Consider the following 19135-nt stretch of genomic DNA (forward strand, 5'->3'; position numbering starts at 1 on the left):
AAACTCCGACAAGGCTCTGTCTAAATATGCTTATTTCTCATAATATTCAGCATGGGGCTTTGCACAGAGCAGATGTTTATTAGGTGCTCATTTACTGAAATAACATGAATGAAAGTTAATTAGATGTAAATAGCTCAGCAGAGTGTTTTTATCATCTCCTTGACGTGGGCTCCAGGACACTGTCTCCCCTTCTCATGCCTGTGCGCATTGAGCCTCAATTTCCCCCTGCCCGGTGGGCACACGCCCAGCGCCCCCTGAGGAAGGCTGCGTCACATGCCCATGAAGCCCTCTTACCACAGTGAGGAGGTGCCGTGTGGGCTGATTGTGTCCACCTGCTTCCCATACTTTGTGAACCACATTGATTAATCGTGATCAGTCTCTACTATGTACTTTCCCAGGAATTCCTCATCTGAATTCTATGTACTCATTGGGAGCTCAGTACATACTATATCATCTGACAGATTGACCAGCGGACTCATTATGAACTGTGAATCTTAAATTTTGGAGGGTTCAGAAACATTTTTCTGATGATAGCTATGATAGAAAAGTGAGAAACACCTCTCCTGGCATTAAATGCCATCCATGCTCACTGATAGTACAAATTGCTTCAGAAATTATGCTTTCTTGTCCTTAATTTGTTTTATTTATAAGTTTATTGAGATGTAATTCATATAGCACAAAATCACCCATTTGAAGTATATAGTTCGGTGGTTATCAGCGTAGTCACAGCTTTGTAACCATTACCACTGTCTAATTCCAGAGCATTTTTATCATACCCCCAAAGACACCATATTATCTATGAACTGTCACTCTCTATTTTTCCCTCCCTATTGCCCCAGCCAACCACCAATCTATGCCTTTATGATTTGCCTGACCTAGACGTTTCATGTAAATGGAATTATGCAATATGTGGCTTATTTTTGTCTGGTTTTTCTCACTTAGAATAACATTTTCAAGGTTCATCCACATTTCAACATGTATCAATACTTCATTTCTTTTTATGGCTGAGAAATATTCCATTGTGTGGATATACCACATTGTGTTTATCCATTCATCAGTTGAGACATTTGAATTTCCACTTTGAGATCACTGTGAATAATGCTGCTATGAACATTTGTGGAAAAGTTTTTGTATGGATATGTCTTCATTTCTCACGGGTATATACCTAGGAGAGGAATGGCTGGGCCACCTGGTATGTTTAATGTTTCGAGAAACTGGCAAACTGTTTTGCAATTAGCCGCACTGTTCTACATTTCCACCAGCAGTGTAGGAGAATTCTTAGTTGCTTTTTGTGTTTGGTTTCATTGACTTCTCTTGGCAATTAAATGCTTTAATTGTTGAATGTTAAGTCAATTGAGAGGTCGCTTTCCTAAAAACAATGATGGTGGAAATAGGCCATGTGAATACTCCAAGATCCCATTTGGATCCATTAGTGGTGATTAGATTTACCCATTTATTTATGAATATGGGATGAATGCATGAATAACAAAGAGTAAGAGGTCCCTCAAAGTGAACCTGCCCGTGGCCACTCTATTCTATTTCTGAATGGAATTCTCTTGGGCTTCTGACATAATTAATATTGCAAGTAGGACATGGGGGTCCAATTGCAAGATGCTTTATTAAGCTATCCCTCTTCCTGGAAGAAAATGCCAAGAAAATTCATTATTCCTCTGGATCTGTTGAGGTTCCAGACACTACATTTGAAAATTGGCTAAACTGCTCTTTTAAATTATAGACCCACTTCTCTGAGAATGTGGAAGCAGTGACACTGGGCCCAGACACTGCATCCACTACTGCTACTCTTTTATCACCAACATCTGAAAAATAAAAAGGGCCGCTGGCCAAATCTGGGGACATGGAAAGAATAAAAGCTTTAGAGATTCCATGAGAGGGCTCTTTGTTGGCAAATATCATACTAAATGTATGATTTACAAGAACATCTACTGTATTTCTTACATGACTTATATTTTAAACTATCACATCTCTATGTTCCTAAATTTCAAGTTTTCATTTTCAAATGGAAGTGAATACATTTCACCATGCAGGAGAAATTTGACAGTAGTGTGAAATTCATATTAGTTTATTAAGATGAAATTTGGCCATTGATGGTTTAAAAAATGTAGATATGTGTAAGAAAAAAAGCAATTTAAAACTGAAAAGAGGTCAACTCAAGATGTTAAAAAAGTCAGACATGTGAACACCTTCCAGATCGGTCTACAGGACCTGACAGATGACCCAGTTCAATTCACGAAATCTAGGCTGGTGAGAAATCTAACCAGGAGGGCATCCCAGTTGAGTTACCTTGTCAAGTTTCCTAAGGATGCAATGACTCTTGAAAAACACATCGGGATCTGCCAGGATCAAAGGTTTTCAGCAAGTGGGACGTGTTAGAATTGCTGTCGGAGTAACTGTTGCTAAGCCTGTTCTCACCTTCCGTTCTGTCTTTCCAGAGGAAGGTCTTGCCTCCCCTCAACCCTCTTTCCCTCTTCAACGCATCTTTCTGGGGGTGTTTCCTGTGATCCCCTTTACGGAACTGATCTTGGTAAACAACATGGAATTCCTTCACATTAGCATGGCACTCGTGTGAAGGGTTGGTCCTGAAATGGCTGATCCTGTTTCTCACTTAGTAGAATGCGTTTTCTTTTATCCCTGCAGCTCGCGGATGCAGGAGGAACACGCTCCGTGGTGTTTGCATGGCGGGCGAAGCACCATTTCCACGCCTCGTGGCAGTGGTTTCTGCTCAATTAGAGGGACAACAGCAGCTCACAAAGAAAGCAGAGCTCCCTTCAGGAGCCTGGGGTGGGGCCTGCAAACGGCCCTGTCATGCTCAGCACGGTCTTGGCAGGGTTTTCTTTACTCAGAGGGGGCCAGAAAGGTATCATTTGATGTAATACTTTCTTAAAAATCCTGAGTGAATGAAGTAGTCTGGAGAGAAAGTTCCCAGATATGGATCTCTATAAAAAGAATAAAAAGAATGAACATGGAAGATTTTTCATCCCCATAAACAAATAATTTGTGATCGCTCTACACTCAAACCACAAATAGGACCAAGAATTAGAAGCGCCCCTAGCTGACCAGCATATACATATATCACTGGTCTGGTGTAATGAAGATTACCTGATAAAGATCACAATATGACAGATTTCCTTTTGCACCGGCTGCTGAACAGCCAGAAACGGTTTTCTGCGGCCGGCCAGCTATTGATCCGGCTCTCCCTGGTCAGCGGTGCAGTTAATGGGAATTCCACAGGCAAATAAAAGCTACATTTTGTCTTCATTTTCATCTGAAATATGAGCTGGTCCTTTGTACTCTAGACAGTCATTTATTACTCATTTTCCTTTATTGATGTTTATGAGCTGAAGCATAAAATGATTCTCAAATGTGGTTTAATTGAGGCAGCAGTTGACACGGCGACCATCATTACTGACGCACCCTCGGCGGCATGAAATCCATGAATCAAGGTTTACTTTCCATCGGTCTGGGAGGCAGCCCATGGTAGAGAGTATCCTTAAAAAGCAACTGAGCCTGAGCTGAAGAAATATGTCGATTTATCTTCATAGGTGTTGAGGGGGGAAAATGGCCCCATCATTAATGGCAGGCACGCAAAGGCAAAGGCTTTCTTGGTACTTGACAGTCAAGGGCCAGCTTGCCTGGTCTAAGGGCAACTTCTCCTAAATTGGTCACCTGTTTTAAAAATATATTTTGAGCTAAATTATGAGCCCTGAAAAGCAGAGATGGAGGTGCTGCAGGACACAGACCCAGAGCCGCACAGTGGCAGGGCAGCCCAGGCAATTCATTTGTAAAATCTAAGAACAATCAATATTGTGGAGAAGTATTTTTTTTTATATGCAGTTATTAACTCATAAGCTACAGTATATTTCATCTCATTTCGACAACAGCTGAGGTCTCCATCTCCCCCTGGAGACCCCTGCAGGTCCCATTATGAGAATCATAAATAATATGTGCTAATGAGATATGAATTGATTATGTTGGAAAAGCTGACATTTTCATCCATCATTCTAAATGATGTTTAACAATGGATTACCAGCCCGTAATTCCTCTGATATGAGATTAAATAAAATAGCCGGCTGTTTCAGCAGGCTAGCTCAAGGAGATGGCAATAAATCTGCTCAATTACTGTATTACCAATCCGTTTTTCACTGCTAAGGATATTATTATTTCATTTAGACTTGTTCACGCATCATAGATTATTTTATTTCAGGCAGTCAATGGGAGAAGTAGCCGCGTTTTACTCACTGAGCCGAGGAGCAGGGGGCTATTCCGGAGTACAGTAAGTGCCACTTGTAGGCCCCCAGCGTCCCCAGGAGAGGTGGCCCAGCTGCCGCGGGCTGAAGGGCAGGCGGCACAGGCCGCATTTTAGAAAGACGCATTTTGCTTTCAACCTAATTTTCTTTACTTATCTGGAAAGTCTCCACCCAAGGATACTGCCTGAGAAGCTGATCGATCGGAACAAGATTATTAGATCCTCTAAGATGATTTGGTTGTCATCTCGATCCCGCAGTAGATGGAGAATTAGATCACAGAGCCTGTGCCCGGGCCTGGCAAATTAGATTAGCAGCCACTGTAATACAAAGGGCGGCCTTCCTCCCTCGTGCCGGACACGCAAACAACACACGCGCCTCACTGATGAGAAAGCTGGGCGGGCAGGACGCGGTGCCCGGGGGAACCTGGGATCGCTCATCATTTCTAAGAACCTTAATGAAGTTTCCGACCTGAGCCCAGCCATGGTCTATGATGGCAAAATTAAAGTGGGACGAGCCACCTCGAAATGCGCATGTCCTCAACCCGTCTCACTGCTCCTGCGGCCCCCTGCGTGCTGATTGACTTGATGAAGGCGAGGCGGGCACCTGCTGAGGACTTGGAGGGGGGACACCACGGCCACGGGCTCCTGGCCGCCGGCCCCTCGATGCCCTCCCCGCGGCCCCAGCGGCCTGCAGGCCGTCCGTGCCCAGGCCCACCGCGGGCCTCTTGCCTGCTGGCTCGGTGCCTCTCTGTTGACCAGCGCTGTGATGGGCCCCCTCTCCGTCCCCTGGGAGACCGGCCAGCGGGTCTGTGCGCGCGGCGACCCCACCGAGCAGGCGGCTGGGGAACACGTTGCCCTCGTCCCCGGGGCTGTGCCCTCTAAGGAAGCGCTTGGAGGGAGGGCGCTTTTGATCTGGCCTCTGGGAGGCCCAGGCTGATGCCCCGTGGGAGGCACGGCGCCGAGGTGGACCCGGTCTGCGTCGTGACAGGTGGTGCGGGGGCCTGTGCGAGGGCAGCACGACCACTTGTAGGGACGCTGTGGTATGTTGGGGAAACACGAGAAGAAGGGTAAGCGTTCAGGTATGTGGCAGCTGCGGCCCTTGCACGGGACGGGCCACTGAGAATTACTGGGCTTAGGACTGTGGAATGGACTGACTCTGGCCGTCCTGGCAGACAGGAACGTAGGCTCAGGGCCTCCCAGCTCCACTGAGGAGCCCGATTCCCTGGGGCGCTCTGCGGTGGTGCCTGAGGCAGCCCCACCTCCAGGGGTGGCAGGAGGACTCAGGTTGGCGAGGGCCAGGACTGGGTAGGATTCTGTGAGGCAGAGGCGCCCAGACATGGAACACACGGCCTTCCAGGTCTCTACCCGAAGGAGGAGCCTGGGGTCCTGGCACCAGAGGTGGCACGGAGATGCTTGAGTGGGGCAGGCCTGGGACTCAGACCCCAAAGCTTTCTGCAGCGTCCGAGTCAGGCAAAAAGCTCCCCTCCTCCTGCCCAGTGGAGAGCCACCCTCCCTGCCTATGGATTCTGCCCTGGCCTCACCTGTACAGGTGCTCACAGAACAGCTCTGCCTCCTCAAGTTCAGCCTCCACCCTTGGCCACAGCCTGAAGACCTGCAAGGGGAGGGCTCAGTTCACACAGCCTGCGTCCCTGCTCAAGGAGCAAGCCTCTTGCGGCCGAAGGCGTGAGCCTAGCGATGCCGCCACGCAGCACGGTCAGCCCCAGCACGGCTGAGGTTTCCTGTGGAATGATCTTCGGTTTTGTTCCGGTCAGTGTGTATGCATGACTAATAGGGTATCTGCCTTCATCTTCTACAGGAAAGTGAAGTTAGGTTACATTTAAAATATTTTAAAAGGGTAAAAACGTAGTTATAGATGATAAATCATACTGCTCACACCAACTTCATAGTGTCACAATATATTTTGATTTTGATCATATATTAAACAAATATAAGGATCAGAATGATGAAAGTATCCTGTCCAAAATCACACCACCATGCAATAGAGCTGGAATTTAGAGCATTCCCTTTTCCTTTTCTTAAACTCTTTTAAAATTAAAGTTGGCCCTTAAACAAGATGGGCTTGCATTACAGGGCTCCAATTAAATGTGGATTTTTTTCAATAAATATATTGGAATTCTTTTTTTGAGATTTGCGACAATTTGAAAAGTGTTTTCTTTCACTTGCTTTCTTGTAAGAATACACTACATAATACATGAACACAGAATTTGTATTAATTGATGATTTTTATTATTGGTAAGGCTTCTGGTCAATAATAGGCCATGAGCAGTTTTAAGTTCTTAGGTAGTCAAGTTATAGATGGATTTTTGACTGCATGGGGGGGTGGGCAGAGCTCCTAACCTCTGCATTGTTCAAGGGTCAATTGTACTTAAAATTACTTTAAGGGCCAGGCTTTCAAATTTTTAGTACAGTCCTCCCTGTATGAGTGACACTTAGAAATATGAAATATTTAATAAATAGTAGTTATGTTAGTATCTATTCATTGAAAAATATGTGAAAACAACAAAGGACTACAACAAAATTATTAATATGTTATAAATTAATATGGATTTTATTAATCACAAAACATTAAAATATATTTGAAAAACAGTAACACATATAGAAAACATGTTTAGCTAGAAACAAACTTAATTCTCACTAGGTTTATAAAGACTTGTATTAGTCAGGGGTCTCCAGAGAGACCGAACCAGAGGATGTGCATACATGGTGAGAGGTTTATTATAGAGAATTGCCTCATGCAGTTATGGAGGCCAACAAGTCCCCAGATCTTCCACCTAGTGTAGTTTGATTGCAAAGCCCAGTAAGGTCAAGATTCAGGAAGATGGAATCTTTGTTACAACCTAAAGAAAGAAAGGCAGATGTCCCAGTTTGCAGTTAGTCAGACAGGAGGGAATCCATTTTATTGGGGGGAATGGTCAGTCTTTTTGGTCTAGTCAGGCCTTCAACCGATTAGCTGAGGCCCACCCCCGTTACGGAGGGCAATCTGCTCCACTCAGTCTACCATTAAATGTTAATCTCATCCAGAAGCACCCTTCACAGACACACACGGAATAATATTTGACTATTGTCAAGACACCCTGCTGCCCAGAAAGATGACATATAAAATTAGCCAACACTAGACTTCTGCCAAAATTCTTCAATGCTAACAGCTAAGAACCAAAATGGAAAACATTAAGTGAATCAAATGATTCCCATTGTCCTCTTTGTTTCTCAAACCCTATAATGTAGCCAGGATGGAAGCAGCTACAAGAGACAGGAGGGGACAGGTCTGGAGCAATAGTCACTCTCTAGACTACAGCAGGCACCATATGTGGATGTACATGTGTGTGGGTGTTGAGGAGGTGAACGTGTGCAGTGGATTTATTAATGGCCTCAAATCTCCATCCTTCCCTTGATCTGTGCCCTGCGGAGTATGACTTGGGGATTTCTCTCACAAAAGGGGCAGAATCTACTTTCATTCCTTGAGTCTGGCCTAGTCTTACGGCTTGGCTGACTGTAGAGGGAAAAACAGGGAACTATATAGTATAATTCATTGGATAAAATTTTTACTGAAACACTAAACGGAAAAAGAAAACAAAATAATCCCGTCTGATATGTCTATACTTTATGGTCACCCTGTACATGTGGCAAAGTCGATGGGGGCTAGGGGCTGGGCAGGGGCTCAGCAGGTCCCAGTGGTCACCCCCTTGCTCTCTTTGTACCTCTACCCTCACATGACACCATGGTGGGACCAACCTGCTGGAGTATAAGTGCCCCAGGTACCCCATAACCCAACCAACAGCCAGCTGACCCCCAGGTATGTGATATGTGCACGATGCCAGCTGGAATTGGAGGAATGCCCGCTGAGACAGTCCACATCACCAACCCGCAACCCTCAGCCCACAGCCCCAAATGATGCAGTAGTTTTCCAAGTGCTCAGAGCCTACATCAGGTGGGCACAGATGTCAACGAACTGGGCAACATAATTTTTGTTTTGATAGAACTTTAAGAAACATAATGATGAAAATGGAGTGTCCAGTGAAGGAGGTGGCATTTGGAATGAAACCTGAATGACAAGAAGAACTATCCAAAGAGGGACTTTTTCTAGTTACAGTTAAATGGAGTGCAGAGTCCCTATACAGGGGTCAGGTTTGACAGTTATTGAGACTCAAGCACATGGGCAGGGATGAATAAAACACAAATGATGGTTTTTGCAGAATTATGGAGTTTTGATAGAACACTATTATTTGTTGATATGTGAAAGGAGATTGTTTAGAGGCAGCTTCTAGGAGTGTTGGCTGGGACAATACTGAATACTTTCTTCTTCAATCTGGGATTTTCAGAGGTCAGTGGGTACTATGAATGAGCAATGATTAAGCAGGATATAGTATATGCAACGTCCCATGATCTACCTATTTTTTAAATAAAACTTCTGTGAAGGTCCTAGTATTTAAGACGTGTCAAGCTAAAGTTCTTTAAATTCCTTCTGCTTGATTTTGTAGTAGAAAAAAGAGTTGTGTCTGAACTTCTGGGTAGGAAGATGTTGAGCACAGAAAGACACACAAAGCTGGAAAAAAGTATCAGCCCTTTTTGGCTGGTCTGACCATTCTTCTCTGTTGTATTTTAAGATAGACATTAACAAAATTGGCCATGTGCAGAGAACCTTAAAGATCATAGGCTGAAGTTCAGTGCATTGTCAATGAGAACAATGTAGGTTCTCAGAGGGGGAAGGCATCAGAGAATGGCACCAAAATAACTTAGATACAGAAAGACGTGCATAACTTTCTAATAGCAAGATCCTCTTGAATTAGCCATGGCAGGGGAGGGCTTCATCCCTTTTAGATAGTCCACTAACGCTTTTCCTCATCATCCCCAAGTAACTCTGTGACACAAGTCAGGAGTTTGTAGCAGGATCTTGGATAATACTGTCAGTCCCCTTATTCATCTCTAAAAAACACAACTGAAAAAATCATTGCATTCCATCTTTGAGTCTATGTGGTTTCTATGATCCTCCACAATGCTGCAGTCTGTACCCAACCACCAGTCTCTCTCTTTCCAGAACAGGACAAAGAAATAACTCCTCTCCAAAAAATGTAAGCAAATGAATATTGTCATCCTACATATACCCACCCACCCAGACATGTAGTAAAAAGATTTTATATTGCTTGCAAAATATGTTTAAGGATCAATGGAAACAAGATACATAATTTTTACTTAAATAATCCAGTAGAGGAACATGGTATTGGTGAGGATGGAAAAAGAAGAGAAATATTGTATGTAATTCCATAACTGTCTATATACAAGAAATTTCTTATTCTTGTTCTATAAAATTAATATCATAGGCAGTAAAAAAGTGGGAAATGGGACGCAAACCCCAGTTAGATATATGGATTTCAGGCTCATATAAGCACTAGTTTACCTTTATATTATAGATGTCAAATTATGGGATAGGATTTTATAGCTTTAATTTATATTGAGCATGAATGGGTCATCTCAAGTATCAATAATTTATAAAGTATTACATTATCTTACATGTATTTTATTAAAATGAGCAGAAATTACAATAGTCATATCCCTTTATTCCCTGCAAAGGTCAACTGGAGAGACAAATCCATGAATGGAATACACAGAAAGTAGTTTGTCCTAAGAGGATGAGAAAGATTCATTGTCCTAGAGGAAAGTGTTACAGTCAAATCTAAGGAATTTCTTAGCTCTATATGAAAACAGACTACCATAGTTTCTAACATTCTGCTCTATAGTGAGAACTTATCCAACCAAAGCACGTCTTTTTCCTTGAGTATAACCTACTGATGAATAAGTGATAAGACATGATTACTAAATAGAAAATTTTACTTGAAGACAGACAATTTGTTCTGGTGAGTGGATTCATTGTAGGCAGTGAAAAGAAAGGAGAGGACAGCTTTTCAGCTATTACTTAATGAAATGAATGTGCAAAGGAGATTTGATCAAATCTGGGTACCTGAATCAAAGGTATTAAGTGAGGTTGCACAATCAGAGAGAGTTAATGGGTAACAGTGGTTAACTGAGTGGTTAGTTATACATATTTAATAAATGTTTTTGTTGTTTTGATGGTGGTAAATACTTTGTCCTTACCATGAACTATGTACTAGTATGATAACAAGTAATAGGACATCTAATATACAATAATGTACTAATTCAAAATGTGTTTCACAGAGTCAATGGAGAAATAACAATAATTTTCATGTCATTTTTTTCAGAGATATCTGTTCTAAATAATCATCTTCAAAGATAAATGAATGTTTTTTCAACCCACAAATCCCAACATACCCTATACATGGCTACAAAATGTATTTGAGAATGTTGGGATTAAAATTAACTCTAAGTTGGAGTTAGGCTGAACTCCTTGTGTTTCTGGCTCAAAAGTCTACTGCCTAACAACTCGTGACTATATGCCATTAGATTTGGGAAATCTCTTAGTTTCCCCTCAGTCTTAGTCTATAATTTTATATTAATTCACCTCAAAAATCAAATAGTTCAAGTCAAAGCAAACCACAGAGAGTTCATTTAAATCTTTGTGCAAATCAGTTGTAAAAATCAATGCAGCCAAAGAGATTGGACACTTACCATATTTTAGGTATCTTCAGGTTGTCCCTTGGTGCTAAAGAAAATGAGAGGAAGGGCAAAGGGCCAAGTCTTGAGGAAATCTGATGGGCCAGGACCTCACAACACATTTTAATGGAGCTGATGGATAGAAGCACATGGCATCAGTCCCATCCTGGTGTGGTTGGAGTTTTCTTATGTCATATCTGTCAGGGTCAGCAAAATACAGGGTGAAGGAAGAATGTTGTAGACACGAGGAAAACCACTCATAAAGGGAAAAGATGGCATATTTTGGAAACTGTAAATATAGAGGAAATATCAGGTATTTGGGGGTTAACATCATTTATTTTGCACTGTTTAGGTGATCCTGGTGGAGCAGAGAGAAACTAAATAGTAATTATCTTTTCTGGATTTCATAGTCTGTTTTCAGTAACTTTTGTATTAGATGTGGATTTAGGTCAAGGTTCACATTTTTGCCTATAGAAATCAAGTTACTCCTACACCATTTATTTAAAGCCTTTCCTTACTCCTTTGAATTGCTTTTTTATCTTCATTAAAAATCAGTTGGGCAAATTTGTGTGATTCTATTTCTGGCCTCCCTATTCTGTCCCATTGACCTGTGTATCCATCTTCAGGCCACACTGTCTTGACTAAGTCATCTGCACAGTAAGCCTTCATTTAGAGAAGAAAAATTTCTCTCACTTGATTCTTCCTTTCAAAAAAATTGCTATGCTAGGACCTTTTACTTTATGTGTAAATGTTAGATTAGCTTATATATATCTACAAATTACATTGTTTGGATTGTGATGGCAACTGTATTAAACTTATAGACAATTTTGGGAGAATTTATAGCCTTGCTTTGTGAAAATTTCCAATGTATGAAGACAGTATGCCTCTCCATTTATCTAGGTCCTTTTTAATTTTTTTAAACTAGTATTTTACAATTTTTAGGATACAGATCCTACCAAAGTTTTGATAGATTTACATTTAAGTATTTTATTTTCTTTGGGGTGTTTTTAAATAGTGTCATGCTTTCAATTTTGTTTTCTATATGTTCCTCGTATAGAAAAATAGTCATTATTTTGTATTGAACTTGTATTTTCCAGCCTTGCTGAACTCACTTATTAGTTCTTGAAGGTTTACTGTAAATTACTGGGGTGTTTTTAAATATATTCTTTGGCATTTTCTACACAGAGAATCATATTTTACATAAATAGGGATTGCTTTATTTCTTCCTTTTCAACCTGTAGATATTTTATTTTTCTTCCCTTATTGCACTGGCTAAAACTTCCAGTACTCTGTTGAATATTACTGGTGGGAGAGGACATCTTTGCCTCGTTCCCAATCTCTGAGTAAAAGTATTCAACTTTCCACCATTAAATATGACCTTAGCTACTGGGTTTCTGTAGATGCTCTTTATCAAATTGAAGAAGTTCCCCTCTATTTCTAGTCTGCTGACATTTAAAAAACATCATCAGTGGATGTTGAATTTTGTTAAATACTTTTTCTCTGTCTTTAATATCATTATTATTTTCCTTTAGTTTTATGTTAGATTACATTGATTATTTTCAAGTATTGAACTGGTCTTCCTTGCATATTCGGAATGAGTCTATTTGTTTATGGTGCATTATGCTTTGTACACATTGCTGGATTCAATCAGCTAATATTTTGTTGAAGAACTTGTATCTAACTTCATGAGATATATTTGTCTACAATTTTCCTATTTAGTACAGCCTGTATATTTGTTTATTTTGTTTTTTACCAATTGATATTGGCCTCGTAAAATGAGTTGGGAAGTGTTCCCTCTGACTCCGCTTTTGGTAGACTGTATAAAATAGGTGTTAATATTTTAAGTGTTTGGCAAAGGTCTACAGGGGAGCCATGTGAGCATGGGGATTTCTAGAAACTTCTAATTACATATAGATTTCCTTCATGGTTATAGGATTATTCTGATTATCTATTTTTCTCTGAATTTTGCTAATTGCAGATTATGAAGAATTGGTCATTTTCCTTTAAGCTGTTGAATTTCTGAACATATAGCTGTTCATAGTAATACCTTATTATCATTTTATTGGCTGCAGGGTCTGTAATGATAGCCTTTGTTTCATTGCTGATTTTGGCAATTTGTGCCTTTTCTCTTTTTATCTTCCTCAGTCTTGCTAGAGTTAATCGATTTCATTGGTATTTTATTTTTATCAAAGAACCAGCCTTTTGTGTCAATGAATACTTTATTGCTTCTGCTTTTAATTTCATTAATTACTATTCTTATTTTTATCATATTCTGTGATGGCTGGTGGTTCTAACCTTTTTTGTCTCTGGCCAGTGAGGCCACTGCTACCCTGGGTGTGGACTTGGGTGTCCGCCTGGACCCTGACAGGCCTGGTCCTGGGGCAGATGAGTCATTCCTGCTCAGGGTCTGGGGCAGTGCATGGGCTCTGTTGACACTGCCACGGGCACTGTGTGCTGGGCTAGGTGGAGGCCACAGCAGACTGGGCTGCAGATGCCCTGGAGGGAATCAGGCAGTGGATCGCTCCCCTGGATCTCTAGGGGGCCGCCCCCTCCACGACCGTTGGCTAGAGAAAGCGGCCTTTCCTGCTTTTGTTTGCTTATTTGCCCACATCCACTGGTGACTATGGGCTGCAGGCCTCACCAGCCCCCACACCAGCATGAAAACAACGGCCAGGGAACTCAGTCCTCAGCTGCTCCTCAGTGTCCAGGCTGCTGCTGGTCTACCTTCGCTCAACCTTTTAGAATCCTGCTGTGATTGCCTGGTGATATCCCCAGAGTACTTGGTAGTGTTTAGAAGCGATGATAGGGAAAGGTGAGTCTGTGCCACTTGCCTCAAAATTTAGGCTTTTTACTTTGAAGTTCAGAATGCTTTCCTTCATCCTGAAGGCAGTTTTTGTATCAGAGGTCAACAAGCCTTTAACACCTTGAAAATGGTGCAGGTGCCTAACTTTAAAAAGAGAGAGGGTGAATTCCAAATGTAGGCATGCTCAAAATCCTCTACTGTGTAATTGAAGATCGGTGAAGGTCAAGTGAAGCCTGAAGTGTAGGTCCGCTCCCTGGTCCGTGTTCAAGCCGAGTGGGAGAGAAGCCTGAAGCCCAGCACAGTGACCCCAGGGGGGCAGAGGGTGTGGGAGAGTGAGAGAGAGCAGGCGTGCTCCACTCTGACACGGCGGTGCGGTTTTCCTTGGAGGGGACTTCGCAGTTGTTCCATATTATGTAAGTTACAAGTATCTGCTTTGCAGAGTCCTAGAGGCAAGGAATTAAAAAATAATGATATGAAGTAAGAGAACTGAAACCAATATGAACTTCTCACAGCTGGATGCCAAGACCCCACATGTACAAGTGAGAAAAACCCAATCAGCGGCAGAGTTATTGGAGATGAAAATAAAGACAATACACCTGCAAGGAGCCTTCTGGGAAGGAGCCTACAGCAGTACTTAGACGGCAGGGCCGTCAGCGTTGCCGGCCCTAGCAACTGCTCTTCATTTCTCTGAGGTAACTTTTCATGATGAATTAATCTTAATCACATCATGTGTATTTTACTGTGATAAGTGCACGACTTACCCCATGTCCTGTGGGCGGGTGATCCCCTGAGTAATGGAGAGACTGTAAGCAGGGCTAAACCCCATTTACTTTTCCTGGGGCTCAGGGTCCAGACTGGACACCAAGTTTAAGGGTCAGTGTGATGGACTTGCTGCTGGGGAAGAGTCCATTTTTGCCTGAAATCTGTAAGAACGTACCCAAATGCAGGGACTTTCTTAATAAAAGTGATTCCTGAGCTTAGGAACGGAGGGACCTCCAGACGGCATTTACTGGAGAGGGTTGAGGTGAAGAAGTTCAAGGTCACAAACCCTGAAGCTGGTGATCATTACCAGTTTATACTTATTCAAAATGTAATATCAATTTGCCAGATTTGAGAATGTGGAACATTTCATGAAGAGCAGAAGATGCTCAATTAAAAAGAATGAAAAGACTAGCTGACCTATTTTAGACACAAATCCAAATGGTTAAAACGTTTTTTTCATATTAGTGTGTTGCTGTAGGGCTGTACCAAATATTTATAGTGCTCACGATTTCACACGCTAGTCCAAGCACATAATTATGCAGCCAGCAGACAGTGAGGGAGAAATAAACTTAAGTTGCATATAAATAGAAATAAAGAGTAAAAATTAAATAATGAACATTTGGATCAGAGTGTCTGTAAGAATCATTTCTTCCATTTGTTTTATTCAACTAAAAGGGAACATTTAAATATTTATACTTATTCTTGAAGTCAGTGTTCAGTTTCCCAAGTTGTGCTTTCATTAATATTTATGAAATTTCTATATTCTCAAATTTGGCAAACCCATATTCACTTTAACCTTAAATTTTGAAAATAATTATTTAGTCCCAATTCAAGGTGGTTTTAGAGTTTTGTGAATGAAGTCTACATTGTCTGTTGATATAATAAAGATCGGCATCCCCCATTCTTCTTTTGAGGTTGTAGCTTTGGGATAACTGAAGTTTTTGAAAATATGGCTTCACAAATCACACAATTCCCTCCCCAAAACTATGAAGACCAGCACAGCTGAAAAAGGAAAATACTCTCAGAATCTGCATTGCACTTGAAAGTCAGGATCCGTCAGCTCGCCTAGATAATTGAATAGATGTCTGCCACTGAATTGCTGCAGCTCTCCCACCTAATTGGGACCCTGGTTATTTCCCATGTCTATGAGTTAATTTGGGTGGAACTAGACAAGTAAAAGTGTTACCAGCTGTAAGAGCGTGCCAGCTAACTCCTCTGAGGCCGGAACAACACTGAAAGGAACACACGAGCATCGGGCAGTTTATTCTGTTGTGAACGTGGTTCTGAATCCTTTCAGGGCACCGAAAGGGCTACGCTGCACGTTCCTGTGTAACTCATTAAAAAAAATATGCAGAGAATATGGAGAAATCAGAAAGGCAGTTCAATCAAATGGTTATAAATATCCAAAAACCAAAACTGGACTCAGTGTATTTGCAGAAGCGATGGAAAAGGAGGCTTACTTCTTCTGGCAAAGGTTCCTATAAGGTCATTATGGAATATCTACAGAATGGAAAATAATAGAAGCAGGGCTCAAGATACAGCCGACAGAGAGGTGTCGGCTCTTTTATGAGAGCTTGTCTTTCAAAAAATGTGTCCTGCACATACACAGGTATAAAAAGGAACTAATACAGAAGGGTTTATAGTGAGAAGGAACTTGTCTGATCCTATGAGCCCACTCCGCCTCCCGGCCAGCCCCGGAGAGACAGCTTCCCTCTGGACGCCCGCTCCGCCGCTCCGACCCTTGTGCCCGCACGGTCCTTCTCCGTCACCCTGCAGAGTCAAGGTCTCCGCCACCTGCGCTGTGAAGACTGTAGCCGATTCACGCAGCAGCTCCGCGCTCCTTATTCTTTTTTTCCCCTGATGTTAAATAATAGAGAATTTTCTATTGGTTACTTTACATATTTTTTAAGTTGTGAAGTAACTGTAGATTCACAGAAAGTCATAAAGGGACTACAGAGAGACCCTGTTTCCCCCCATTGGTCACATCTTAGGTAATCACAGCAGAAAATCAAAACCAGGAAATGGACATTGGCACAATGTGTGTATACAGTTCTAAATCATTTCCCAAATGTGTGGATTTGGGGAATCCCAGTGATCAAGGCATAGAAATAGTACATATCTAGAAAGCTCTCCATTCTGCTGTCGCTTTACGAGGACACCGCCCAGGAGTCCCCGGCATCTCTGACTCCTGATGGCCACCGACCTGTCCTCTGTTCCTGTAATTTGGTCATTTCAAAAAAAGCATATAAACGGAATCATACTTTATATAGCCTTTTGAGGTTGACTCTTTTCACTCGCAGAAATTCCCTGGAGAGTCACCCAAGTCGCTGTGCATGTCATGATTCATTCCTGTCTGTTGCTGAGTAGGTCATAGTGTGGGTGCATCAGGGTCTTTAACCACTCACCTGCTGTAGAATAGTTTGGTTGTTTCTAGTTTTTGGTTATTGCTAATAAAGATGCTATACATTTATGTACAAGAGTTTTTGTGAACACAAGTCTACATTTCTCTGGGATAAAATGATCAAGGTTTAATTGTTGGACCATGTTAGTCATTGTGTTTAGTGTTTGGGGTATTTTTTTAGCTCCCGTTTGTTCTGTCCGGAGTGGCTGCACCATTTTACATGCTCCTCAGTGATGCCAAGTGGCCCAGGATCCCCACATCCTCACCAGCATTTGGGAGGACAGCCACTAGTTATTTCCGCCATGCTGACCGGTATGAGGTGGTGTCTCACTGTGGTTTTCATTTGCATTTCCCTAATGGCTGACGATGTTGAACATCTTTTCATGTGCTTATCTGCCATCTGTGTGTCCTCCTTGGTCAAATGAGTTGCATGCCTTTTGCCCATGTTCTAATTGAATTGTTTCCTTTTTTTTTTACTGTTTGTTTTTGGCAGTTTAAACCAGTCCCATATCAGATACATGTTGTAGAATTTCCTTTTCATCTTTGCAAGAGGGTCCATTCCAGAGCAATTTTACGTTTTGATGGTGTCCAACTTATCAATTTTTTATTTTATGAATTAGGCTTTGGTGTCAAGTCTAAGAACATTTTGCCTAGTGTTATCTCCTGAAGATTTTCACCTGCTTATTCTAAAAGTTTTATAGTTTTATGTTTGTATTTAAGTCCATGATTTATTTTGAGTTAAGTTTAATATAAGGTGTGAGACTCCAAATGGAGGTTTATTTTTTCCTACGAATATCCAATCATGCTAACACAGTTTGTTAAATGCGCTATCTTTCCTCAATCAAATCGCTTTTACACATGTGTAAAAAATTCACTGGGCATCTTTTGAGGTTCTGTTTCTGGGCTTTATTCTGTCCCATTGATATTTGCATGTCTGTCACTCCACTAATACCATACAGTCTTGGGTACTAGAGCTATAGAGTAAAGCTTGAATTTAGGCAGAGTGATTCCTCCCACATTTTACTTTTTTAAAAATGATGTAGCTATTCTAGTTTCTCTGCCTTTCCATGAAAATTTTAGTATAATCTGGTCCATATCTATGAAAGCTCTTGCTGTGATTTTGATAGGAACTGTTTGAAACCTTGATCTCTGTTTGGTGAGAATGGACAGCTTCGCTGTGGCGCTGACTCAATCCATCAACCCAGCAACGCCTCTGCACCCACTTAATCTTCCTTGACGCAAATACTGTGCATGCACTGGAGTGTTTTTTCAGTGATTTTAAGTGTATTTTATTTTAAATTTTGATCTCCCTGTGTTCATTGATACATACAATTTATTTTATATATTTATCTTGTATTCTGTGACTTTGCTAAATTCCCTGACTAGTTCTAGAAAATTTTGTATACCCTTCTTAATATTTCTAGGTGGACAATAACATCATCTGCAAAGTGGGACAGTTTTCTTTCCTCCTTTCTAATCTGTTCGCCTTTTATTTATTTTCACTTATTGCTCTGGGTAGAACTCACAGCACTACGCTGAAGACAAGTGGGGAAAGCAAGCATTCCTGCTTTGTTCCTGATCTTTTAAAGAAAGCATTTAGGCTTTTGCTATTATAATGTTAACCATAGGTTTGTTTGTAGATACTCTTTATCAAACTGACAGAATTCCCATCTGTTCCCACTTTTTCTGAAGAGTTTTGTCATGAATAAGTGTTTGATTTTGTCACATGCTTTTTCTTCATCAATCGATATTATTATGTAATTTTTCTTCTTTAGCCTGTTAATATGGTGGATTACATTGATTGATTATCAAACACTGAACCTACCTTGCGTCTCCTGAATAAACCTAATCTGCTCATGGTATATCACTGAATTGAATTGAATTTTTGTTGATTTTGTTAACTAATTGAGCTTCAGGAATTTTGCTCTGTGTTGGTTCTTTGAATCAGAGTCCTAAGACTCCAGGCAGTGTGTGCTGGGAGGACTTGGGAACTACCCCAGGGCCTCTTTAGAAAGACTGGGTCTGCCTCAGTGTCCTAGGCTCCCCTTCTGAGAAGTGGTGAACCGAAATCAAACCAAACACACAAGTACAGCCTCTTAGGGCAGACTTTGTTGCGTTCCAGAGGCGTGGCTAGGGTGCTGCGTTGCTCTTCAGATAACTGAGATCATTCTGCTTACATTATTAAGCAGTTAAAGGTGCGTACATTGAATTCATTCATACATGTGTGTATATATATATACACACACACACACACACATACATATGAATGATGTACATAATTAAACATATATATATATGTGCACAGTTAGATCATATT

The sequence above is a fragment of the Manis javanica genome, chromosome 9 (assembly GCF_040802235.1).
Source record: "Manis javanica isolate MJ-LG chromosome 9, MJ_LKY, whole genome shotgun sequence".
In the NCBI taxonomy this organism is placed as follows: Eukaryota; Metazoa; Chordata; class Mammalia; order Pholidota; family Manidae; genus Manis; species Manis javanica.